Source organism: Festucalex cinctus, chromosome 14 (assembly GCF_051991245.1).
Source record: "Festucalex cinctus isolate MCC-2025b chromosome 14, RoL_Fcin_1.0, whole genome shotgun sequence".
Lineage (NCBI taxonomy): Eukaryota > Metazoa > Chordata > Actinopteri > Syngnathiformes > Syngnathidae > Festucalex > Festucalex cinctus.
In genome coordinates, this window is record NC_135424.1 from 14,579,917 (window position 1) to 14,606,267 (window position 26,351).

Here is a 26,351-nt window from a genome sequence, read left to right on the forward strand (position 1 = left end):
TTATCACACTCAGAATGAGTTTACATTTTTTGTACAAAATACCGTATGTGTTTTTTTTTTATATATATTATGCCTCAAGGGCTAGGCGGCGCTGTATTTATAACTGAATGTTGTCATAGAAATAGCTTCAGGCCTTGATTATAAGCATACATGTCAAGTGTGGGATTTTTTTTGGAGCATGTACCGTGGAGTTATATATGCATATCCTTCATTCACGATATTGCTTTTAATGTCCACAGAGGCTATCAAAAATAAATAAAAATATATATATGTTTGGATAAGTCTGATGCCAGTGAACATTTTGAGTGGTGGAAACTAAAAGAATATTCATAAATGACTTAGTTATCACACTTAGAATGAGTTTACATTTTTTGGACAAAATACCGTAAGTGGGGTATTTTTTTTTCATGCCTCAAGGGCTAGGTGGCGCTGCATATATAACTGAATGTTGTCATAGAGATAGCTTCAGGCCTTGACGATAAACATACATGTCAAGTTTGGGATTTTTTGGAGCATGTACCGGGGAGTTATTAAGCATATCCTTTTTCAGTGCGAAACACAAATTTTGATGCCCCGCCTTCATCATATAGTATTTCGAAAAGTCAAGATTTTTCCCCCTGTCGTTGGCTCAGGTCTTGACATGGTCCAGGTCAAGTCTTAACTCAGTCAGATGAAACGTGTAGGAGAAGTGGGCAAAAGTCTGCCCCCTGTGAATGTGCAAAAATTGTCAAAAATGGGACATTCAAAAATTCGTAGCTCACTTCCTGTTCATTTTAGCATATGGGTCCAAGAGACTTTTTTGTAGGTCTTGGGCTCCCTCATACACCTAAAAATATTCGTCGTTCTTGCTTAAACGTACAACCGGGGCTGCTTCGTTAAAAACTTCTAGGGGGCGCTATTGAGTCATTTTTGTAAAAATAGCACAATCAACAATAAAATATTGCTCATTTTACCAGACCAGATGTGTGTGCCAAGTTTCATGAGTTTCTGTGCATGTTTAGACCCTCAAAACTGGCGTTGTTTTCTTGGCGAACAGCGCTTAGCCACACCCACAGCAATTCGCGAAAACTCACAAACTTCGTGTTGTGACATCATGAAGGCCGAAACCCTCATCTGAGCAAATATGAGGTAGGTCCAGTTAACGTGTTTGGAGAAAAACGTAGAAGAAAATTCGTAAGAAAAAAAATTGCCACTAGGTGGCGCTATCAGTTAGATTAAATATAAGTCAGTAGATGTCTTTAGGGCTGTACTCTCATCAAATGTGTGAAATTTTGAGAAGATAGGATCATCTCGGTCAAGTTAATGCAGCTTTTATTTTCACGAAAAATCTTCAGACTTTGCGTCACCGTAGCGGCCACGCCCTTTGGCGAAAAGTTACAATATTCAGTGTGGGGCATGATCAACATCTTAAGGCTTTTCTGACCAATTTTCAAATGGATCCCTTCAACAACCTCAGCACAGTAGCTAAAAACGTAAAGTATGACATTTATTGTAACCACGAGGTGGCGCTATATGTATAACTGAATTTTATCATATAGATGTTTTCAGGCCGTGACTATTACGTTGTCTGAGAAGTTTGAGATTTTTCGGAGCTTGAACATGGGAGTTATTAAGCATTTGCTCTTTCTGGACAAATGAAATTTTAAAGGCAATATTTGATGCCCCGCCCCCGTCATATAGTATTTCAAAAAGGCAAGATGTTTTGCCCAGTTGTTCTCTCAGGTCTTGAGATGATAAATGCCAAGTTTGAAGTCAATTGGATGAAAAATGTTTGCATAGGGGGAAAAAGCATGACCACAGTGAATGTGCCAAAATAGGCCAAAATTGGACATTAAAAAATTCATAGCTCACTTCCTGTACATTTTAGCTACATGGTCCCAATAGACTTTTTTGTGCGTCTCGGGGTGCTACACGTGCCTGCCAATTTTCGTTGCTCTAGCTCAAACGTGCCGGGCTTGGTTTTTATTTTTCTACGCTAGGGGGCGCTATAGAGTCGCGTTGTTATGACGACTTCATAATATCAAATTTTTCGCCGGGCCTGAGGAGTGTGCAAAGTTCGGTGAGTTTTCGTGAATGTTTAGGTACCCAAAATCGGGATCGTTTGCGGAGAATAAAGAAGAATAATAATAATAATAATAATAATAATAATAATAACTAGAGCTGCGAGCAGCTATAAAGGGCCCTCGCAGCCCGGGCCACGTTGGGGTCCTTGCACGTTGGGGTACTTGCACGTTGGGGTACTGGCACATTGGGGTACTGGCATATTGGAAGCAAAATTTCTTTGAAAATGGCATAATAAACGTTTACATGTAGAATATTTTTTTGCCAGTGTGTGTATCAAGCTCAACGGGTTTTGGTGATTGTTAAGACCTGCAAAAATCAGCGTCCTTTTTTATTTTTAGGCAATGAGTTGCCCTGATTGGTATTTTTTTGTAAAAGTGTATATACACATCATCGCTCGTTGTACTCATTGCACAATGTTACTTTTATTGTCCAAAGGGGCAATCAAAAATGAATAAAACAAAATGGAAACGTACATACGTTTGGATCGGTGTGAAGCCAGTGAACAATTTGAGTGGTGGAAACTAAAAGAATATTCATAAATGACTTAGTTATCACACTTAGAATGAGTGTACATTTTTTGTACAAAATACCGTATGCGGGGTATTTTTTATTTTTTTTTATATAAGCCTCAAGGGCTAGGTGGCGCTGTATTTATAACTGAATGTTGTCATAGAGATACCTTCAGGCCTTGATTATAAGCATACATGTCAAGTGTGGGATTTCTTTTGGAGCATGTACCGTGGAGTTATTAAGCATATCCTTCATTCACGATATTGCTTTTAATGTCTATAGAGGCTATCAAAAATAAATAAAAATATATATATGTTTGGATAAGTCTGATGCCAGTGAACATTTTGAGTGGTGGAAACTAAAAGAATATTCATAAATGACTTCGTTATCACACTTAGAATGAGTTTACATTTTTTGTACAAAATACCGTATGTGGGGTATTTTTTTTTCATGCCTCAAGGGCTAGGTGGCGCTGCATATATAACTGAATGTTGTCATAGAGATAACTTCAGGCCTTGACGATAAACATACATGTCAAGTTTGGGATTTTTTGGAGCATGTACCGGGGAGTTATCAAGCATATCCTTTTTCATTGTGAAACACAAATTTTGATGCCCCGCCCTCATCATATAGTATTTCGAAAAGTCAAAATTTTTCCCCCTGTCGTTGGCTCAGGTCTTGACATGGTCCAGGCCAAGTCTTAACTCAGTCGGATGAAACGTGTAGGAGAAGTGGGCAAAAGTCTGCCCCCTGTGAATGTGCAAAAATCGTCAAAAATGGGACATTCAAAAATTCGTAGCTCACTTCCTGTTCATTTTAGCATATGGGTCCAAGAGACTTTTTTGTAGGTCTTGGGCTCCCTCATACACCTAAAAATATTCGTCGTTCTTGCTTAAACGTACAACCGGGGCTGCTTCGTTAAAAACTTCTAGGGGGCGCTATTGAGTCATTTTTGTAAAAATAGCACAATCAACAATAAAATATTGCTCATTTTACCAGGCCAGATGTGTGTGCCAAGTTTCATGAGTTTCTGTGCATGTTTAGACCCTCAAAACTGGCGTTGTTTTCTTGGCGAACAGCGCTTAGCCACACCCACAGCAATTCGCGAAAACTCACAAACTTCGTGTTGTGACATCATGAAGGCCGAAACCCTCATCTGAGCAAATATGAGGTAGGTCCAGTTAACGTGTTTGGAGAAAAACGTAGAAGAAAATTCGTAAGAAAAAAAATTGCCACTAGGTGGCGCTATCAGTTAGATGAAATATAAGTTAGTAGATGTCTTTAGGGCTGGACTCTCATCAAATGTGTGAAATTTTGAGAAGGTAGGATCATCTCGGTCAAGTTAATGCAGCTTTTATTTTCACGAAAAATCTTCAGACTTTGCGTCACCGTAGCGGCCACGCCCTTTGGCGAAAAGTTACAATATTCGGTGTGGGGCATGATCAACATCTTAAGGCTTTTCTGACCAATTTTCAAATGGATCCCTTCAACAAGCTCAGCACAGTAGCTAAAAACGTAAAGTATGACATTTATTGTAACCACTAGGTGGCGCTATATGTATAACTGAATTTTATCATATAGATGTTTTCAGGCCGTGACTATTACGTTGCCTGAGAAGTTTGAGATTTTTTGGAGCTTGAACATGGGAGTTATTAAGCATTTGCTCTTTCTGGACAAATGAAATTTTAAAGGCAATATTTGATGCCCCGCCCCCGTCATATAGTATTTAAAAAAGGCAAGATGTTTTGCCCAGTTGTTCTCTCAGGTCTTGAGATGATAAATGCCAAGTTTGAAGTCAATTGGATGAAAAATGTTTGCAAAGGGGGAAAAAGCATGACCACAGTGAATGTGCCAAAATAGGCCAAAATTGGACATAAAAAAATTCATAGCTCACTTCCTGTACATTTTAGCTACATGGTCCCAATAGACTTTTTTGTGCGTCTCGGGGTGCTACACGTGCCTGCCAATTTTTGTTGCTCTAGCTCAAACGTGCCGGGCTTGGTTTTTATTTTTCTACGCTAGGGGGCGCTATCGAGTCGCATTGTTATGACGACTTAATAATATCAAATTTTTCGCCGGGCCTGAGGAGTGTGTAAAGTTCGGTGAGTTTTCGTGAATGTTTAGGTACCCAAAATCGCGATCGTTTGCGGAGAATAAAGAAGAAGAAGAAGAAGAAGAATAACTAGAGCTGCGAGCAGCTATAAAGGGCCCTCGCAGCCCGGGCCACGTTGGGGTCCTTGCACGTTGGGGTACTTGCACGTTGGGGTACTGGCACGTTGGGGTACTGGCATATTGGAAGCAAAATTTCTTTGAAAATGGCATAATAAACGTTTACATGTAGAATATTTTTTTTGCCAGTGTCTGTCAAGCTCAACGGATTTTGGTGATTGTTAAGACCTGCAAAATTCAGCGTCCTTATTTATTTTTAGGCAATGAGTTGCCCTGATTGGTATTTTTTTGTAAAAGTGTATATACACATCATCGCTCGTTGTACTCATTGCACAATGTTTACTTTTATTGTCCAAAGGGGCAATCAAAAATGAATAAAACAAAATGGAAACGTACATACGTTTGGATCGGTGTGAAGCCAGTGAACAATTTGAGTGGTGGAAACTAAAAGAATATTCATAAATGACTTAGTTATCACACTTAGAATGAGTGTACATTTTTTGTACAAAATACCGTATGTGGGGTATTTTTTAAAATTTTTTATATAAGCCTCAACGGCTAGGTGGCGCTGTATTTATAACTGAATGTTGTCATAGAGATACCTTCAGGCCTTGATTATAAGCATACATGTCAAGTGTGGGATTTTTTTTGGAGCATGTACCGTGGAGTTATTAAGCATATCCTTCATTCACGATATTGCTTTTAATGTCCATAGAGGCTATCAAAAATAAATAAAAATATATATATGTTTGGATAAGTCTGATGCCAGTGAACATTTTGAGTGGTGGAAACTAAAAGAATATTCATAAATGACTTCGTTATCACACTTAGAATGAGTGTACATTTTTTGTACAAAATACCGTATGTGGGGTATTTTTTTTTCATGCCTCAAGGGCTAGGTGGCGCTGCATATATAACTGAATGTTGTCATAGAGATAACTTCAGGCCTTGACGATAAACATACATGTCAAGTTTGGGATTTTTTGGAGCATGTACCGGGGAGTTATCAAGCATATCCTTTTTCATTGCGAAACACAAATTTTGATGCCCCGCCCTCATCATATAGTATTTCGAAAAGTCAAAATTTTTCCCCCTGTCGTTGGCTCAGGTCTTGACATGGTCCAGGCCAAGTCTTAACTCAGTCGGATGAAACGTGTAGGAGAGGTGGGCAAAAGTCTGCCCCCTGTGAATGTGCAAAAATTGTCAAAAATGGGACATTCAAAAATTCGTAGCTCACTTCCTGTTCATTTTAGCATAAGGGTCCAAGAGACTTTTTTGTAGGTCTTGGGCTCCCTCATACACCTAAAAATATTCGTCGTTCTTGCTTAAACGTACAACCGGGGCTGCTTCGTTAAAAATTTCGAGGGGGCGCTATTGAGTCATTTTTGTAAAAATAGCACAATCAACAATAAAATATTGCTCATTTTACCAGGCCAGATGTGTGTGCCAAGTTTCAGGAGTTTCTGTGCATGTTTAGACCCTCAAAACTGGCGTTGTTTTCTTGGCGAACAGCGCTTAGCCACACCCACAGCAATTCGCGAAAACTCACAAACTTCGTGTTGTGACATCATGAAGGCCGAAACCCTCATCTGAGCAAATATGAGGTAGGTCCAGTTAACGTGTTTGGAGAAAAACGTAGAAGAAAATTCGTAATAAAAAAAAATTGCCACTAGGTGGTGCTATCAGTTAGATGAAATATAAGTCAGTAGATGTCTTTAGGGCTGGACTCTCATCAAATGTGTGAAATTTTGAGAAGATAGGATCATCTCGGTCAAGTTAATGCAGCTTTTATTTTCACGAAAGATCTTCAGACTTTGCGTCACCGTAGCGGCCACGCCCTTTGGCGAAAAGTTACAATATTCGGTGTGGGGCATGATCAACATCTTAAGGCTTTTCTGACCAATTTTCAAATGGATCCCTTCAACGAGCTCAGCACAGTAGCTAAAAACGTAAAGTATGACATTTATTGTTACCACTAGGTGGCGCTATATGTATAACTGAATTTTATCATATAGATGTTTTCAGGCCGTGACTATTACGTTGCCTGAGAAGTTTGAGATTTTTTAGAGCTTGAACATGGGAGTTATTAAGCATTTGCTCTTTCTGGACAAATGAAATTTTAAAGGCAATATTTGATGCCCCGCCCCCGTCATATAGTATTTCAAAAAAGCAAGATGTTTTGCCCAGTTGTTCTCTCAGGTCTTGAGATGATAAATGCCAAGTTTGAAGTCAATTGGATGAAAAATGTTTGCAAAGGGGGAAAAAGCATGACCACAGTGAATGGGCCAAAATAGGCCAAAATTGGACATAAAAAAATTCATAGCTCACTTCCTGTACATTTTAGCTACATGGTCCCAATAGACTTTTTTGTGCGTCTCGGGGTGCTACACGTGCCTGCCAATTTTTCTTGCTCTAGCTCAAACGTGCCGGGCTTGGTTTTTATTTTTCTACGCTAGGGGGCGCTATCGAGTCGCATTGTTATGACGACTTAATAATATCAAATTTTTCGCCGGGCCTGAGGAGTCTGCAAAGTTCGGTGAGTTTTCGTGAATGTTTAGGTACCCAAAATCGCGATCGTTTGCGGAGAATAAAGAAGAAGAATAATAATAACTAGAGCTGCGAGCAGCTATAAAGGGCCCTCGCAGCCCGGACCACATTGGGGTCCTTGCACGTTGGGGTACTTGCACGTTGGGGAACTTGCACATTGGGGTACTGGCACATTGGAAGCAGAATTTCTTTGAAAATGGCATGATAAACATGTGGACTTTTTTTTTTTTTTTTGCCAGGTGTGATGAGTGTGTCAAGCTCAATGGGTTTTGGTGATTGTTAAGATCTGCAAAAATCAGCGTCTTTTTTTTTATTTTTAGGCAATGAGTTGCTCTGATTGGTATTTTTCGTAAAAGTATATATACACACATTATCGCTCGTACTCATTGCACAATGTTGCTTTTATTGTCCATAGAGGCGATAAAAATAAAAAATAAAAATAAATAAAAAATACATATGTTTGGATCGGTCTGATACCAGTGAACATATTGAGTTGTGGAAAGTAAAAGAATATTCATAAATGACTTAGTTATCACACTTACAATGAGTTTACAATTTTTGCAAAAATACCGTAAGTGAGGCATTTTTTTTTATGCCTCAAGGACTAGGTGGCGCTGTATTTATAACTGAATTTTGTCATAGAGATACCTTCAGGCCTTGACTCTAAATATACATTTCAAATATGGGATTTTTTGGAGCATGTACCTGGGAGTTATTAAGCATAGCCTTCATTCACGATATTGCTTTTAATGTCCATAGAGGCTATCAAAAATACATAAAACTAAATAACAAAAATATGTATGTTTGGTTAGGTCTGATGCCAGTGAATATTTTGAGTGGTGGAAGGTAAAAGAATATTCCTAAATGACTTAGTTATCACACTTAGAATGAGTTTACATTTTTTGTACAAAATACCGTAAGTGGGGTATTTTTTTTTCATGCCTCAAGGGCTAGGTGGCGCTGCATATATAACTGAATGTTGTCATAGAGATACCTTCAGGCCTTGACGATAAACATACATGTCAAGTTTGGGATTTTTTGGAGCATGTATCGGGGAGTTATTAAGCATATCCTTTTTCAGTGCGAAACACAAATTTTGATGCCCCGCCCTCATCATATAGTATTTCCAAAAGTCAAGATTTTTCCGTCTGTTGTTGGCTCAGGTCTTGGCATGGTCCAGGTCAAGTCATAAGTCAGTCGGATAAAACGTGTAGGAGAAGTGGGCAAAAGTATGCCCTCTGAAAATGTGCAAAAATCGTAAAAAATGGGACATTCAAAAATTCGTAGCTCACTTCCTGTTCATTTTAGCATATGGGTCCAAGAGACTTTTTTGTAGGTCTTTGGCTCCCTCATACACGTAAAAATTTTCGTAGATCTTGCTTAAACATACAATCGGGGCTGCTTCGTTAAAAATTTCTAGGGGGCGCTATTGAGTCATTTTTGTAAAAATAGCACAATCAACAATAAAATATTGTTCATTTTACCAGGCCAGATGTGTGTGCCAAGTTTCATGAGTTTCTGCGCATGTTTAGAACCTCAAAACTGGCGTTGTTTTCTTGGCGAACAGTGCTTAGCCACGCCCACAGCGATTCGCGAAAACTCACAAACTTCGTGTTGTGACATCATGAAGGCCGAAACCCTCATCTGAGCAAATATGAGGTTGGTCCAGTTAACGTGTTTGGAGAAAAAATGTACAAGAAAATTCGTAAGAAAAAAAATTGCCACTAGGTGGCGCTATCAGTAAGATGAAATATAAGTTCGTAGATGTCTTTAGGGCTGGACTCTCATCAAATGTGTGAAATTTTGAGAAGATAGGATCATCTCGGTCAAGTTCATGCAGCTTTTATTGTCACGAAAAATCTTCAGACTTTGCGGCACCGTAGCGGCCACGCCCTTTGGCGAAAAGTTACAATATTCGGTGTTGGGCATGATCAACATCTTAAGGCTTTTCTGACCAACTTTCAACTGGATCCCTTCAACGAGCTCAGCGCAGTAGCTAAAAACGTAAAGTATGACATTTATTGTCACCACTAGGTGGCGCTATATGTATAACTGAATTTTATCATATAGATGTTTTCAGGCCGTGACTATTACGTTGCCTGAGAAGTTTGAGATTTTTTGGAGCTTGAACATGGGAGTTATTAAGCATTTGCTCTTTCTGGACAAATGAAATTTTAAAGACAATATTTGATGCCCCGCCCCCATCATATAGTATTTCAAAAAGGCAAGACTTTTTGCCCAGTTGTTCTCTCAGGTCTTGAGATGATAAATGCCAAGTTTGATGTGAATTGGATGAAAAATGTTTGCAGAGGGGGAAAAAGCATGACCACAGTGAATGTGCCAAAATAGGCCAAAATTGGACATAAAAAAATTCATAGCTCATTTCCTGTACATTTTAGCTACATGGTCCCAATAGACTTTTTTGTGCGTCTCGGGGTGCTACACGTGTCTGCCAATTTTCGTTGCTCTAGCTCAAACGTGCCAGGCTTGGTTTTTATTTTTCTACGCTAGGGGGCGCTATAGAGTCGCGTTGTTATGACGACTTCATAATATCAAATTTTTCGCCGGGCCTGAGGAGTGTGCAAAGTTTGGTGAGTTTTCGTGAATGTTTAGGTACTCAAAAATGCGATCGTTTACGGAGAAGAAGAAGAAGAAGAAGAAGAATAATAATAATAATAATAATAATAATTCGAACGAAAAACAATAGGGACCTCGCAGCGGTCGCTGCTCGGGCCCTAATAATAATAATTTTTACAAAAACAATAGGGACCTCGCAGCGGTCGCTGCTCGGGCCCTAATAATAATAACTAGAGCTGCGAGCAGCTATAAAGGGCCCTCGCAGCCCGGGCCACGTTGGGGTCCTTGCACGTTGGGGTACTTGCACGTTGGGGTACTGGCACGTTGGGGTACTGGCATATTGGAAGCAAAATTTCTTTGAAAATGGCATAATAAACGTTTACATGTAGAATATTTTTTTGCCAGTGTGTGTGTCAAGCTCAACGGGTTTTGGTGATTGTTAAGACCTGCAAAAATCAGCGTCCTTTTTTATTTTTAGGCAATGAGTTGCCCTGATTGGTATTTTTTTGTAAAAGTGTATATACACATCATCGCTCGTTGTACTCATTGCACAATGTTACTTTTATTGTCCAAAGGGGCAATCAAAAATGAATAAAACAAAATGGAAACGTACATACGTTTGGATCGGTGTGAAGCCAGTGAACAATTTGAGTGGTGGAAACTAAAAGAATATTCATAAATGACTTAGTTATCACACTTAGAATGAGTGTACATTTTTTGTACAAAATACCGTTTGTGGGGTATTTTTTTTTATTTTTATATAAGCCTCAAGGGCTAGGTGGCGCTGTATTTATAACTGAATGTTGTCATAGAGATACCTTCAGGCCTTGATTATAAGCATACATGTCAAGTGTGGGATTTTTTTTTGGAGCATGTACCGTGGAGTTATTAAGCATATCCTTCATTCACGATATTGCTTTTAATGTCCATAGAGGCTATCAAAAATAAATAAAAATATATATATGTTTGAATAAGTCTGATGCCAGTGAACATTTTGAGTGGTGGAAACTAAAAAAATATTCATAAATGACTTAGTTATCACACTTAGAATGAGTGTACATTTTTTGTACAAAATACCGTATGTGGGGTATTTTTTTTTCATGCCTCAAGGGCTAGGTGGCGCTGCATATATAACTGAATGTTGTCATAGAGATACCTTCAGGCCTTGACGATAAACATACATGTCAAGTTTGGGATTTTTTGGAGCATGTACCGGGGAGTTATTAAGCATATCCTTTTTCAGTGCGAAACACAAATTTTGATGCCCCGCCCTCACCATATAGTATTTCCGAAAGTCAAGATTTTTCCGTCTGTTGTTGGCTCAGGTCTTGGCATGGTCCAGGTCAAGTCATAAGTCAGTCGGATAAAACGTGTAGGAGAAGTGGGCAAAAGTATGCCCCCTGAAAATGTGCAAAAATCGTCAAAAATGGGACATTCAAAAATTCGTAGCTCACTTCCTGTTCATTTTAGCATATGGGTCCAAGAGACTTTTTTGTAGGTCTTTGGCTCCCTCATACACCTAAAAATATTCGTAGATCTTGCTTAAACGTACAATCGGGGCTGCTTCATTAAAAATGTCTAGGGGGCGCTATTGAGTCATTTTTGTAAAAATAGGACAATACATGATAAAATATTGCTCATTTTGCCAGGCCAGATGTGTGTGCCAAGTTTCATGAGTTTCTGCGCATGTTTAGACCATCAAAACTGGCGTTGTTTTCTTGGCGAACAGTGCTTAGCCACGCCCACAGTGATTCGCGAAAACTCACAAACTTCGTGTTGTGACATCATGAAGGCCGAAACCCTCATCCGAGCAAATATGAGGTTGGTCCAGTTAGCGTGTTTGGAGAAAAATGTACAAGAAAATTCGTTAGAAAAAAAATTGCCACTAGGTGGCGCTATCAGTAAGATGAAATATAAGTACGTAGATGTCTTTAGGGCTGTACTCTCATCAAATGTGTGAAATTTTGAGAAGATAGGATCATCTCGGTCAAGTTCATGCAGCTTTTATTGTCACGAAAAATCTTCAGACTTTGCGGCACCGTAGCGGCCACGCCCTTTGGCGAAAAGTTACAATATTCGGTGTGGGGCATGATCAACATCTTAAGGATTTTCTGACCAACTTTCAACTGGATCCCTTCAACGAGCTCAGCGCAGTAGCTAAAAACGTAAAGTATGACATTTCTTGTTACCACTAGGTGGTGCTATATGTATAACTGAATTTTATCATATAGATGTTTTCAGGCCGTGACTATTACGTTGCCTGAGAAGTTTGAGATTTTTTGGAGCTTGAACATGGGAGTTATTAAGCATTTGCTCTTTCTGGACAAATGAAATTTTAAAGGCAATATTTGATGCCCCGCCCCCGTCATATAGTATTTCAAAAAGGCAAGATGTTTTGCCCAGTTGTTCTCTCAGGTCTTAAGATGATAAATGCCAAGTTTGAAGTCAATTGGATGAAAAATTTTTGCAAAGGGGGAAAAAGCATGACCACAGTGAATGTGCCAAAATAGGCCAAAATTGGACATAAAAAAATTCATAGCTCACTTCCTGTACATTTTAGCTACATGGTCCCAAGAGACTTTTTTGTGCGTCTCGGGGTGCTACACGTGCCTGCCAATTTTTGTTGCTCTAGCTCAAAAGTGCCGGGCTTGGTTTTTATTTTTCTACCCTAGGGGGCGCTATCGAGTCGCATTGTTATGACGACTTAATAATATCAAATTTTTCGCCGGGCCTGAGGAGTGTGCAAAGTTCGGTGAGTTTTCGTGAATGTTTAGGTACCCAAAATCGCGATCGTTTGCGGAGAATAAAGAAGAAGAAGAATAATAATAATAATAATAATAATAATAATAATAATTTTTACAAAAACAATAGGGACCTCGCAGCGGTCGCTGCTCGGGCCCTAATAACTAGAGCTGCGAGCAGCTATAAAGGGCCCTCGCAGCCCGGGCCACGTTGGGGTACTTGCACGTTGGGGAACTTGCACATTGGGGTACTGGCACATTGGAAGCAGAATTTCTTTGAAAATGGCATGATAAACATGTGGACTTTTTTTTTTTTTTTTGCCAGGTGTGATGAGTGTGTCAAGCTCAATGGGTTTTGGTGATTGTTAAGATCTGCAAAAATCAGCGTCTTTTTTTTATTTTTAGGCAATGAGTTGCTCTGATTGGTATTTTTCGTAAAAGTATATATACACACATCATCGCTCGTACTCATTGCACAATGTTGCTTTTATTGCTTTTATTGTATAGAAGCATAGAGGCGATAAAAAAAAAAAATAAAACTAAATAAAAAATACGTATGTTTGGATCGGTCTGATACCAGTGAACATATTGAGTGGTGGAAAGTAAAAGAATATTCATAAATGACTTAGTTATCACACTTACAATGAGTTTACAATTTTTGCAAAAATACCGTAAGTGAGGCATTTTTTTTTATGCCTCAAGGACTAGGTGGCGCTGTATTTATAACTGAATTTTGTCATAGAGATACCTTCAGGCCTTGACTCTAAATATACATTTCAAATATGGGATTTTTTGGAGCATGTACCTGGGAGTTATTAAGCATAGCCTTCATTCACCATATTGCTTTTAATGTCCATAGAGGCTATCAAAAATACATAAAACTAAATAACAAAAATATGTATGTTTGGTTAGGTCTGATGCCAGTGAATATTTTGAGTGGTGGAAGGTAAAAGAATATTCCTAAATGACTTAGTTATCACACTTAGAATGAGTTTACATTTTTTGTACAAAATACCGTAAGTGGGGTATTTTTTTTTCATGCCTCAAGGGCTAGGTGGCGCTGCATATATAACTGAATGTTGTCATAGAGATACCTTCAGGCCTTGGCGATAAACATACATGTCAAGTTTGGGATTTTTTGGAGCATGTATCGGGGAGTTATTAAGCATATCCTTTTTCAGTGCGAAACACAAATTTTGATGCCCCGCCCTCATCATATAGTATTTTCAAAAGTCAAGATTTTTCCGTCTGTTGTTGGCTCAGGTCTTGGCATGGTCCAGGTCAAGTCATAAGTCAGTCGGATAAAACGTGTAGGAGAAGTGGGCAAAAGTATGCCCTCTGAAAATGTGCAAAAATCGTAAAAAATGGGACATTCAAAAATTCGCAGCTCACTTCCTGTTCATTTTAGCATATGGGTCCAAGAGTCTTTTTTGTAGGTCTTTGGCTCCCTCATACACGTAAAAATTTTCGTAGATCTTGCTTAAACGTACAATCGGGGCTGCTTCGTTAAAAATTTCTAGGGGGCGCTATTGAGTCATTTTTGTAAAAATAGCACAATCAACAATAAAATATTGTTCATTTTACCAGGCCAGATGTGTGTGCCAAGTTTCATGAGTTTCTGCGCATGTTTAGACCCTCAAAACTGGCGTTGTTTTCTTGGCGAACAGTGCTTAGCCACGCCCACAGCGACTCGCGAAAACTCACAAACTTCGTGTTGTGACAGCATGAAGGCCGACACCCTCATCTGAGCAAATATGAGGTAGGTCCAGTTAACATGGTTGGAGAAAAACATTGAAGAAAAATCGTAAGAAAAAAAATTGCCAGTAGGTGGCGCTATCAGTAAGATGAAATATAAGTTTGTAGATGTCTTTAGGGCTGGACTCTCATCAATTGTGTAAAATTTTGAGAAGATAGCATCATCTCGGTCAAGTTAATGCAGCTTTTGTTGTCACGAGAAATCTTCAGACTTTGCGGCACCGTAGCGGCCACGCCCTTTGGCGAAAAGTTACAATATTCGGTGTGGGGCATGATCAACATCTTAAGGCTTTTCTGACCAATTTTCAACTGGATCCCTTCAACGAGCTCAGCACAGTAGCTAAAAACGTAAAGTATGACAATTATTGTTACCACTAGGTGGCGCTACATGGATAACTGAATTTTATCATATAGATGTTTTCAGGCCGTGACTATTAAGTTGCCTGATAAGTTTGAGATTTTTTGGAGCTTGAACATGGGAGTTATTAAGCATTTGCTCTTTCTGGACAAATGAAATTTTAAAGGCAATATTTGATGCCCCGCCCCCGTCATATAGTATTTCGAAAAGGCAAGATTTTTTCCCCAGTTGTTCTCTCAGGTCTTGAGATGATAAATGCCAAGTTTGAAGTCAATTGGATGAAAAATGTTTGCAAAGGGGGAAAAAGCATGACCACAGTGAATGTGCCAAAATAGGCCAAAATTGGACATTAAAAAATTCATAGCTCACTTCCTGTACATTTTAGCTACATGGTCCCAATAGACTTTTTTGTGCGTCTCGGGGTGCTACACGTGCCTGCCAATTTTCGTTGCTCTAGCTCAAACGTGCCGGGCTTGGTTTTTATTTTTCTATGCTAGGGGGCGCTATAGAGTCGCGTTGTTATGACGACTTCATAATATCAAATTTTTTGCCGGGCCTGAGGAGTGTGCAAAGTTTGGTGAGTTTTCGTAAATGTTTAGGTACCCAAAATCGTGATCGTTTACGGAGAAGAAGAAGAAGAAGAAGAAGAAGAAGAATAATAATAATAATAATAATAATCCGATCGAAAAACAATAGGGACCTCGCAGCGGTAGCTGCTCGGGCCCTAATAATAATAATAATAATAATTTTTACAAAAACAATAGGGACCTCGCAGCGGTCGCTGCTCGGGCCCTAATAATAATTTTTACAAAAACAATAGGGACCTCGCAGCGGTCGCTGCTCGGGCCCTAATAATAATAATAACTAGAGCTGCGAGCAGCTATAAAGGGCCCTCGCAGCCCGGGCCACGTTGGGGTCCTTGCACGTTGGGCTACTGGCATATTGGAAGCAAAATTTCTTTGAAAATGGCATAATAAACGTTTACATGTAGAATATTTTTTTTTGCCAGTGTGTGTCAAGCTCAACGGGTTTTGGTGGTTGTTAAGACCTGCAAAAATCAGCGTCCTTTTTTATTTTTAGGCAATGAGTTGCCCTGATTGGTATTTTTTGTAAAAGTGTATATACACATCATCGCTCGTTGTACTCATTGCACAATGTTACTTTTATTGTCCAAAGGGGCAATCAAAAATGAATAAAACAAAATGGAAACGTGCATACGTTTGGATCGGTGTGAAGCCAGTGAACAATTTGAGTGGTGGAAACTAAAAGAATATTCATAAATGACTTAGTTATCACACTTAGAATGAGTGTACATTTTTTGTACAAAACACCGTATGTGGGTTTATATATATATATATATATATATATATATATATATATATATATATATATATATATATATATATATATATAAATGCCTCAAGGGCTAGGTGGCGCTGTATTTATAACTGAATGTTGTCATAGAGATACCTTCAGGCCTTGATTATAAGCATACATGTCAAGTGTGGGATTTTTTTTGGAGCATGTACCGTGGAGTTATTAAGCATATCCTTCATTCACGATATTGCTTTTAATGTCCACAGAGGCTATCAAAAATAAATAAAAATATATATATGTTTGGATAAGTCTGATGCCAGTGAACATTTTGAGTGGTGGAAACTAAAAGAATATTCATAAATGACTTAGTTATCACACTCAGAATGAGTTGACATTTTTTGTACAAAATACCGTATGTGGGGTATTTTTTTTTTATGCCTCAAGGGCTAGGTGGCGCTGCATATATAACTGAATGTTGTCATAGAGATAGCTTCAGGCCTTGACGATAAACATACATGTCAAGTTTGGGATTTTTTGGAGCATGTACCGGGGAGTTATTAAGCATATCCTTTTTCAGTGCGAAACACAAATTTTGATGCCCCGCCTTCATCATATAGTATTTCGAAAGGTCAAGATTTTTCCCCCTGTCGTTGGCTCAGGACTTGACATGGTCCAGGTCAAGTCTTAACTCAGTCAGATGAAACGTGTAGGAGAAGTGGGCAAAAGTCTGCCCCCTGTGAATGTGCAAAAATTGTCAAAAATGGGACATTCAAAAATTCGTAGCTCACTTCCTGTTCATTTTAGCATATGGGTCCAAGAGACTTTTTTGTAGGTCTTGGGCTCCCTCATACACCTAAAAATATTCGTCGTTCTTGCTTAAACGTACAACCGGGGCTGCTTCGTTAAAAACTTCTAGGGGGCGCTATTGAGTCATTTTTGTAAAAATAGCACAATCAACAATAAAATATTGCTAATTTTACCAGGCCAGATGTGTGTGCCAAGTTTCATGAGTTTCTGTGCATGTTTAGACCCTCAAAACTGGCGTTATTTTCTTGGCGAACAGCGCTTAGCCACACCCACAGCAATTCGCGAAAACTCACAAACTTCGTGTTGTGACATCATGAAGGCCGAAACCCTCATCTGAGCAAATATGAGGTAGGTCCAGTTAACGTGTTTGGAGAAAAACGTAGAAGAAAATTCGTAAGAAAAAAAATTGCCACTAGGTGGCGCTATCAGTTAGATGAAATATAAGTCAGTAGATGTCTTTAGGGCTGGACTCTCATCAAATGTGTGAAATTTTGAGAAGATAGGATCATCTCGGTCAAGTTAATGCAGCTTTTATTTTCACGAAAAATCTTCAGACTTTGCGTCACCGTAGCGGCCACGCCCTTTGGCGAAAAGTTACAATATTCGGTGTGGGGCATGATCAACATCTTAAGGCCTTTCTGACCAATTTTCAAATGGATCCCTTCAACAAGCTCAGCACAGTAGCTAAAAACGTAAAGTATGACATTTATTGTAACCACTAGGTGGCGCTATATGTATAACTGAATTTTATCATATAGATGTTTTCAGGCCGTGACTATTACGTTGCCTGAGAAGTTTGAGATTTTTTGGAGCTTGAACATGGGAGTTATTAAGCATTTGCTCTTTCTGGACAAATGAAATTTTAAAGGCAATATTTGATGCCCCGCCCCCGTCATATAGTATTTCAAAAAGGCAAGATGTTTTGCCCAGTTTTTCTCTCAGGTCTTGAGATGATAAATGCCAAGTTTGAAGTCAATTGGATGAAAAATGTTTGCAAAGGGGGAAAAAGCATGACCACAGTGAATGTGCCAAAATAGGCCAAAATTGGACATAAAAAAATTCATAGCTCACTTCCTGTACATTTTAGCTACATGGTCCCAATAGACTTTTTTGTGCGTCTCGGGGTGCTACACGTGCCTGCCAATTTTCGTTGCTCTAGCTCAAACGTGCCGGGCTTGGTTTTTATTTTTCTATGCTAGGGGGCGCTATAGAGTCGCGTTGTTATGACGACTTCATAATATCAAATTTTTCGCCGGGCCTGAGGAGTGTGCAAAGTTTGGTGAGTTTTCGTAAATGTTTAGGTACCCAAAATCGTGATCGTTTACGGAGAAGAAGAAGAAGAAGAAGAAGAATAATAATAACTAGAGCTGCGAGCAGCTATAAAGGGCCCTCGCAGCCCGGGCCACGTTGGGGTCCTTGCACGTTGGGCTACTGGCATATTGGAAGCAAAATTTCTTTGAAAATGGCATAATAAACGTTTACATGTAGAATATTTTTTTTTGCCAGTGTGTGTCAAGCTCAACGGGTTTTGGTGGTTGTTAAGACCTGCAAAAATCAGCGTCCTTTTTTATTTTTAGGCAATGAGTTGCCCTGATTGGTATTTTTTGTAAAAGTGTATATACACATCATCGCTCGTTGTACTCATTGCACAATGTTACTTTTATTGTCCAAAGGGGCAATCAAAAATGAATAAAACAAAATGGAAACGTGCATACGTTTGGATCGGTGTGAAGCCAGTGAACAATTTGAGTGGTGGAAACTAAAAGAATATTCATAAATGACTTAGTTATCACACTTAGAATGAGTGTACATTTTTTGTACAAAACACCGTATGTGGGTTTATATATATATATATATATATATATATATATATATAAATGCCTCAAGGGCTAGGTGGCGCTGTATTTATAACTGAATGTTGTCATAGAGATACCTTCAGGCCTTGATTATAAGCATACATGTCAAGTGTGGGATTTTTTTTGGAGCATGTACCGTGGAGTTATTAAGCATATCCTTCATTCACGATATTGCTTTTAATGTCCACAGAGGCTATCAAAAATAAATAAAAATATATATATGTTTGGATAAGTCTGATGCCAGTGAACATTTTGAGTGGTGGAAACTAAAAGAATATTCATAAATGACTTAGTTATCACACTCAGAATGAGTTGACATTTTTTGTACAAAATACCGTATGTGGGGTATTTTTTTTTTATGCCTCAAGGGCTAGGTGGCGCTGCATATATAACTGAATGTTGTCATAGAGATAGCTTCAGGCCTTGACGATAAACATACATGTCAAGTTTGGGATTTTTTGGAGCATGTACCGGGGAGTTATTAAGCATATCCTTTTTCAGTGCGAAACACAAATTTTGATGCCCCGCCTTCATCATATAGTATTTCGAAAGGTCAAGATTTTTCCCCCTGTCGTTGGCTCAGGACTTGACATGGTCCAGGTCAAGTCTTAACTCAGTCAGATGAAACGTGTAGGAGAAGTGGGCAAAAGTCTGCCCCCTGTGAATGTGCAAAAATTGTCAAAAATGGGACATTCAAAAATTCGTAGCTCACTTCCTGTTCATTTTAGCATATGGGTCCAAGAGACTTTTTTGTAGGTCTTGGGCTCCCTCATACACCTAAAAATATTCGTCGTTCTTGCTTAAACGTACAACCGGGGCTGCTTCGTTAAAAACTTCTAGGGGGCGCTATTGAGTCATTTTTGTAAAAATAGCACAATCAACAATAAAATATTGCTAATTTTACCAGGCCAGATGTGTGTGCCAAGTTTCATGAGTTTCTGTGCATGTTTAGACCCTCAAAACTGGCGTTATTTTCTTGGCGAACAGCGCTTAGCCACACCCACAGCAATTCGCGAAAACTCACAAACTTCGTGTTGTGACATCATGAAGGCCGAAACCCTCATCTGAGCAAATATGAGGTAGGTCCAGTTAACGTGTTTGGAGAAAAACGTAGAAGAAAATTCGTAAGAAAAAAAATTGCCACTAGGTGGCGCTATCAGTTAGATGAAATATAAGTCAGGAGATGTCTTTAGGGCTGGACTCTCATCAAATGTGTGAAATTTTGAGAAGATAGGATCATCTCGGTCAAGTTAATGCAGCTTTTATTTTCACGAAAAATCTTCAGACTTTGCGTCACCGTAGCGGCCACGCCCTTTGGCGAAAAGTTACAATATTCGGTGTGGGGCATGATCAACATCTTAAGGCCTTTCTGACCAATTTTCAAATGGATCCCTTCAACAAGCTCAGCACAGTAGCTAAAAACGTAAAGTATGACATTTATTGTAACCACTAGGTGGCGCTATATGTATAACTGAATTTTATCATATAGATGTTTTCAGGCCGTGACTATTACGTTGCCTGAGAAGTTTGAGATTTTTTGGAGCTTGAACATGGGAGTTATTAAGCATTTGCTCTTTCTGGACAAATGAAATTTTAAAGGCAATATTTGATGCCCCGCCCCCGTCATATAGTATTTCAAAAAGGCAAGATGTTTTGCCCAGTTTTTCTCTCAGGTCTTGAGATGATAAATGCCAAGTTTGAAGTCAATTGGATGAAAAATGTTTGCAAAGGGGGAAAAAGCATGACCACAGTGAATGTGCCAAAATAGGCCAAAATTGGACATAAAAAAATTCATAGCTCACTTCCTGTACATTTTAGCTACATGGTCCCAATAGACTTTTTTGTGCGTCTCGGGGTGCTACACGTGCCTGCCAATTTTCGTTGCTCTAGCTCAAACGTGCCGGGCTTGGTTTTTATTTTTCTATGCTAGGGGGCGCTATAGAGTCGCGTTGTTATGACGACTTCATAATATCAAATTTTTCGCCGGGCCTGAGGAGTGTGCAAAGTTTGGTGAGTTTTCGTAAATGTTTAGGTACCCAAAATCGTGATCGTTTACGGAGAAGAAGAAGAAGAATAATAATAATAATCCGATCGAAAAACAATAGGGACCTCGCAGCGGTAGCTGCTCGGGCCCTAACTAGAGCTGCGAGCAGCTATAAAGGGCCCTCGCAGCCCGGGCCACGTTGGGGTACTTGCACGTTGGGGTACTTGCACGTTGGGGTACTGGCACGTTGGGGTACTGGCAAGTTTAGGTAAGGCACATTGGAAGCAGAATTTCTTTGAAAATGGCATGATAAACCTTGACATGTGGATTTTTTTTTTTTTTGTAAAAATACCGTTAAGTTGGTGTATTTTTTTTTATGCCTCTAGGGCTAGGTGGCGCTGTATATATAATGGAATGTTGTCATAGGGATACCTTCAAGCCTTGACTCTAAACATACATGTCAAGTGTGGGATTTTTTTGGAGCATGTACCGTGGAGTTATTAAGCATATCCTTCATTCACGATATTGCTTTTAATGTCCATTAGAGGCTATCAAAAATAAATAAAAAAGTACATGTTTGGATAAGTCTAATGCCAGTGAACATTTTGAGTGGTGGAAAGTAAAAGAATATTCATAAATGACTTAGTTATCACACTTAGAATGAGTTTACATTTTTTGTACAAAATACCGTATGTGGGGTATTTTTTTGTTTTGCCTCAAGGGCGAGGTGGCGCTGCATATATAACTGAATGTTGTCATAGAGATACCTTCAGGCCTTGACGATAAACATACATGTCAAGTTTGGGATTTTTTGGAGCATGTATCGGGGAGTTATTAAGCATATCCTTTTTCAGTGCGAAACACAAATTTTGATGCCCCGCGCTCATCATATAGTATTTCCAAAAGTCAAGATTTTTCCGTCTGTTGTTGGCTCAGGTCTTGGCATGGTCCAGGTCAAGTCATAAGTCAGTCGGATAAAACATGTAGGAGAAGTGGGCAAAAGTATGCCCCCTGAAAATGTGCAAAAATCGTCAAAAATGGGACATTCAAAAATTCGTACCTCACTTCCTGTTCATTTTAGCATATGGGTCCAAGAGACTTTTTTGTAGGTCTTTGGCTCCGTCATACACGTAAAAATTTTCGTAGATCTTGCTTAAACGTAGAATCGGGGCTGCTTCGTTAAAAATTTCTAGGGGGCGCTATTGAGTCATTTTTGTAAAAATAGTACAATCAACAATAAAATATTGTTCATTTTACCAGGCCAGATGTGTGTGCCAAGTTTCATGAGTTTCTGCGCATGTTTAGACCCTCAAAACTAGCGTTGTTTTCTTGGCGAACAGTGCTTAGCCACGCCCACAGCGATTCGCGAAAACTCACAAACTTCGTGTTGTGACATCATGAAGGCCGAAACCCTCATCTGAGCAAATATGAGGTTGGTCCAGTTAACGTGTTTGGAGAAAAATGTACAAGAAAATTCGTAAGAAAAAAAATTGCCACTAGGTGGCGCTATCAGTAAGATGAAATATAAGTTCGTAGATGTCTTTAGGGCTGGACTCTCATCAAATGTGTGAAATTTTGAGAAGATAGGATCATCTCGGTCAAGTTCATGCAGCTTTTATTGTCACGAAAAATTTTCGGACTTTGCGTCACCGTAGCGGCCACGCCCTTTGGCGAAAAGTTACAATATTCGGTGTGGGGCATGATCAACATCTTAAGGCTTTTCTGACCAATTTTCAACTGGATCCCTTCAACGAGCTCGGCACAGTAGCTAAAAACGTAAAGTATGACATTTATTGTTACCACTAGGTGGCGCTATATGTATAACTGAATTTTATCATATAGATGCTTTCAGGCCGTGACTATTACGTTGCCTGAGAAGTTTGAGATTTTTTGGAGCTTGAACATGGGAGTTATCACACTTAGAATGAGTTGACATTTTTTGTACAAAATACCGTATGTGGGGTATTTTTTTTTCACGCCTGAAGGGCTAGGTGGCGCTGCATATATAACTGAATTTTGTCATAGAGATACCTTCAGGCTTTGACTATAAACATACATGTCAAGTTTGGGATTTTTTGGAGCATGTACCGGGGAGTTATTAAGCATATCCTTTTTCAGTGCGAAACACAAAATTTGATGCCCCGCCCTCATCATATAGTATTTCCAAAAGTCAAGATTTTTCTGCCTGTAGTTGGCTCAGGTCTTGACATGGTCCAGGTCAAGTCTAAAGTCAGTCGGATGAAATGTGTAGGAGAAGTGGGCAAAAGTATGCCCCCTGAAAATGTGCAAAAATCGTCAAAAATGGGACATTCAAAAATTCATAGCTCACTTCCTGTTCATTTTAGCACATGGGTCCAAGAGACTTTTTTGTAGGTCATGGACTCCCTCATACACCTAAAAATTTTCGTAGATCTTGCTTAAACGTACAATCGGGGCTGCTTCGTTAAAAATTTCTAGGGGGCGCTATTGAGTCATTTTTGTAAAAATAGGACAATACATGATAAAATATTGCTCATTTTGCCAGGCCAGATGTGTGTGCCAAGTTTCATGAGTTTCTGCGCATGTTTAGACCATCAAAACTAGCGTTGTTTTCTTGGTGAACAGTGCTTAGCCACGCCCACAGCGATTCGCGAAAACTCACAAACTTCGTGTTGTGACATCATGAAGGCCGAAACCCCCATCTGAGCAAATATGAGGTTGGTCCAGTTAACGTGTTTGGAGAAAAATGTACAAGAAAATTCGTAAGAAAAAAAATTGCCACTAGGTGGCGCTATCAGTTAGATGAAATATAAGTTCGTAGATGTCTTTAGGGCTGGACTCTCATCAAATGTGTGAAATTTTGAGAAGATAGGATCATCTCGGTCAAGTTCATGCAGCTTTTATTGTCACGAAAAATCTTCAGACTTTGCGTCACCGTAGCGGCCACGCCCTTTGGCGAAAAGTTACAATATTCGGTGTGGGGCATCATCAACATCTTAAGGCTTTTCTGACCAATTTTCAACTGGATCCCTTCAACGAGCTCAGCACAGTAGCTAAAAACGTAAAGTATGACATTTATTGTAACCACTAGGTGGCGCTATATGTATAACTGAATTTTTTCATATAGGTGTTTTCAGGCCGTGACTATTACGTTGCCTGAGAAGTTTGAGATTTTTTGGAGCTTGTACATGGGAGTTATTCAGCATTTGCTCTTTCTGGACAAATGAAATTTTAAAGGCAATATTTGATGCCCCGCCCCCGTCATATAGTATTTCGAAAACGCAAGATTTTTTGCCTAGTTTTTCTCTTAAGTCTTGAGATGATAAATGCCAAGTTTAAAGTCAATGGGATGAAAAATGTTTGCATAGGGGGAAAAAGCATGACCACAGTGAATGTGCCAAAATAGGCCAAAATTGGACATTAAAAAATTCATAGCTCACTTCCTGTACATTTTAGGAAATGGCTTCCACTGACTTTTTTGTGCGTCTCGTAGTGCTACACGTGCCTGCCATTTTTCGTAGCTCTAGCTCAAACGGACCGGGATTGGTTTTTATTTTTCTACGCTAGGTGGCGCTATAGAGTCGCGTTGTTATGACAACTACATAATATCAAATTTTTCGCCGGGCCCGAAGAGACTGCAAAGTTTGGTGAGTTTTCGTAAATGTTTAGGCCCTCAAAAATGCGATCGTTTACGGAGAAGAAGAAGAAGAATAATAATAATAATTCTTACAAAAACAAGAGGGACCTCGCAGCGGTCGCTGCTCGGGCCCTAACTAGAGCTGCGAGCAGCTATAAAGGGCCCTCGCAGCCCGGGCCACGTTGGGGTCCTTGCACGTTGGGGTACTTGCACGTTGGGGTACTGGCACGTTGGGGTACTGGCATATTGGAAGCAAAATTTCTTTGAAAATGGCATAATAAACGTTTACATGTAGAATATTTTTTTGCCAGTGTGTGTGTCAAGCTCAACGGGTTTTGGTGATTGTTAAGACCTGCAAAAATCAGCGTCCTTTTTTATTTTTAGGCAATGAGTTGCCCTGATTGGTATTTTTTTGTAAAAGTGTATATACACATCATCGCTCGTTGTACTCATTGCACAATGTTACTTTTATTGTCCAAAGGGGCAATCAAAAATGAATAAAACAAAATGGAAACGTACATACGTTTGGATCGGTGTGAAGCCAGTGAACAATTTGAGTGGTGGAAACTAAAAGAATATTCATAAATGACTTAGTTATCACACTTAGAATGAGTGTACATTTTTTGTACAAAATACCGTTTGTGGGGTATTTTTTTTTATTTTTATATAAGCCTCAAGGGCTAGGTGGCGCTGTATTTATAACTGAATGTTGTCATAGAGATACCTTCAGGCCTTGATTATAAGCATACATGTCAAGTGTGGGATTTTTTTTTGGAGCATGTACCGTGGAGTTATTAAGCATATCCTTCATTCACGATATTGCTTTTAATGTCCATAGAGGCTATCAAAAATAAATAAAAATATATATATGTTTGAATAAGTCTGATGCCAGTGAACATTTTGAGTGGTGGAAACTAAAAAAATATTCATAAATGACTTAGTTATCACACTTAGAATGAGTGTACATTTTTTGTACAAAATACCGTATGTGGGGTATTTTTTTTTCATGCCTCAAGGGCTAGGTGGCGCTGCATATATAACTGAATGTTGTCATAGAGATACCTTCAGGCCTTGACGATAAACATACATGTCAAGTTTGGGATTTTTTGGAGCATGTACCGGGGAGTTATTAAGCATATCCTTTTTCAGTGCGAAACACAAATTTTGATGCCCCGCCCTCACCATATAGTATTTCCGAAAGTCAAGATTTTTCCGTCTGTTGTTGGCTCAGGTCTTGGCATGGTCCAGGTCAAGTCATAAGTCAGTCGGATAAAACGTGTAGGAGAAGTGGGCAAAAGTATGCCCCCTGAAAATGTGCAAAAATCGTCAAAAATGGGACATTCAAAAATTCGTAGCTCACTTCCTGTTCATTTTAGCATATGGGTCCAAGAGACTTTTTTGTAGGTCTTTGGCTCCCTCATACACCTAAAAATATTCGTAGATCTTGCTTAAACGTACAATCGGGGCTGCTTCATTAAAAATGTCTAGGGGGCGCTATTGAGTCATTTTTGTAAAAATAGGACAATACATGATAAAATATTGCTCATTTTGCCAGGCCAGATGTGTGTGCCAAGTTTCATGAGTTTCTGCGCATGTTTAGACCATCAAAACTGGCGTTGTTTTCTTGGCGAACAGTGCTTAGCCACGCCCACAGTGATTCGCGAAAACTCACAAACTTCGTGTTGTGACATCATGAAGGCCGAAACCCTCATCCGAGCAAATATGAGGTTGGTCCAGTTAGCGTGTTTGGAGAAAAATGTACAAGAAAATTCGTTAGAAAAAAAATTGCCACTAGGTGGCGCTATCAGTAAGATGAAATATAAGTACGTAGATGTCTTTAGGGCTGTACTCTCATCAAATGTGTGAAATTTTGAGAAGATAGGATCATCTCGGTCAAGTTCATGCAGCTTTTATTGTCACGAAAAATCTTCAGACTTTGCGGCACCGTAGCGGCCACGCCCTTTGGCGAAAAGTTACAATATTCGGTGTGGGGCATGATCAACATCTTAAGGATTTTCTGACCAACTTTCAACTGGATCCCTTCAACGAG

The 26,351-nt window shown here is 39.3% G+C and overlaps 1 protein-coding gene across 1 annotated transcript in view; it reads left to right on the top strand.

Moving 5' to 3' along the window:
- The window catches only part of heatr5b (HEAT repeat containing 5B), a 180,959-nt gene that overhangs the window by 52,482 nt on the left and 102,126 nt on the right, over positions 1-26,351 (top strand). The window lies entirely within an intron of this gene.